This window comes from Bison bison, unplaced genomic scaffold (assembly GCF_000754665.1).
Source record: "Bison bison bison isolate TAMUID 2011002044 unplaced genomic scaffold, Bison_UMD1.0 scf7180017864312, whole genome shotgun sequence".
Lineage (NCBI taxonomy): Eukaryota > Metazoa > Chordata > Mammalia > Artiodactyla > Bovidae > Bison > Bison bison.
In genome coordinates this window covers 2468703-2470062 of record NW_011494884.1, presented here as the reverse complement: position 1 = coordinate 2470062, position 1360 = coordinate 2468703, and the positions used below count along the sequence as shown (strand labels likewise).

Genomic DNA, 1360 nt, shown 5'->3' with positions numbered 1-1360 from the left:
ATTCTCCAGGCAAGAATACTGGAGTGGGTTGCCATTTCCTTCTCCAGTGCATGAAGGTGAAAAGTGAAAATGAAGTCGCTCAGTCGTGTCTGACTCTTAGCGACCCCATGGACTGCAGCCTACAGAGCTCCTCCATCCATGGGATTCTCCAGGCAAGAATACTGGAGTGGGTTGCCATTTCCTTCTCCAGTGCATGAAGGTGAAAAGTGAAAGTGAAGTCGCTCAGTCGTGTCGAACTCTGAGCAACCCCATGGACTACAGCCTACAGGGCTCCTCCATCCATGGGATTTTCCAGGCAAAAGTACTGGAGAGGGGTGGCATCGCCTTCTCCATCCTGCATTAGCAGGCAGGTTTTTTTTACCACTGAGCTACCAGGGAAGCCCCTGGAAGCCATATTCTCGAGTTATGACTCTGTCCTGATACAACAGCCAATTTTTAAGAGTATGTTATCTTTAAGTGATAGTTTGAAACTTCACATTAAAGACAATTTAGAGAAAAATCTATGCTTTAAAAGCGAAAGTTAAAAAGACTGTAAAAAATCTTTGGAAATGTAGTTGGTAAGACAGTAGCTGTAAGGCAGACCTGAGGGCTGCCCGTGGATTGGAGCAGTGTGATGGGAAGGAAGATGGGCCTTAGAAAGAAACTGTATTGTCTAGTGTATTGAGTGGAAAATGAGTTGATTGACCTGGGAAGGTGTGGAATGAATTGGCAACAGATACATAAACAAGTATAAAAATGAAGCCATTTTTAATTATCAGAAATGAAAAAGTATATAAGAAAGGAAATTCTAATATGCTGTTTGACTGAACAGACTATTTAAGCATAGTAATATACCTACAATATACTGACCCAATAATTGTGTTAGAATAATATTGGGAAGGCTACTCAAAGGGCAAAATCCTTCTCTGTTTTAATGAATATCAGGAGATACCTAAAATCTTCAGCGTAAATGTAGTGTGACAACCCAGAAACACAGAGGCTGGGACCAGAAGAAACAGCTAAAAGACATTGTTAGGCAGCAAGAAAGTCCTTTCCTCAGAGGAGGGGGAGATGGTGAAGGTGAGCAGAGGCTGGGGCAGAGGGCTGCTGCTTTTGTTTTCTTTTAAATATTTGACTTTTTAAATCATGTTTCTCTAATAAATTAAAAGTAAAAATTAATCTGTGATATAGAAAAATTAAACATGTCAGCCAAAAAAAAAGAAGAGATTTTAAGCTCCTGGTAACATTTTTAAGTTTAATTATTTTTTAATTGGAGTATAGTTGCTTTACAGCATTATATTAGTTTCTGCTGTGCAGCAATAAGAATCGGCTATACATATACTTATATGCCATCCTTCTTGAGCCTCCTTCTCACCACCCC

The 1360-nt window shown here is 39.9% G+C and overlaps 1 protein-coding gene across 1 annotated transcript in view; it reads left to right on the top strand.

The window, feature by feature from the left end:
* CHFR (checkpoint with forkhead and ring finger domains, E3 ubiquitin protein ligase) overlaps nt 1-1360 on the top strand; it is a 26414-nt gene that overhangs the window by 11508 nt on the left and 13546 nt on the right. The gene's annotated exons all lie outside the window — the stretch shown is intronic.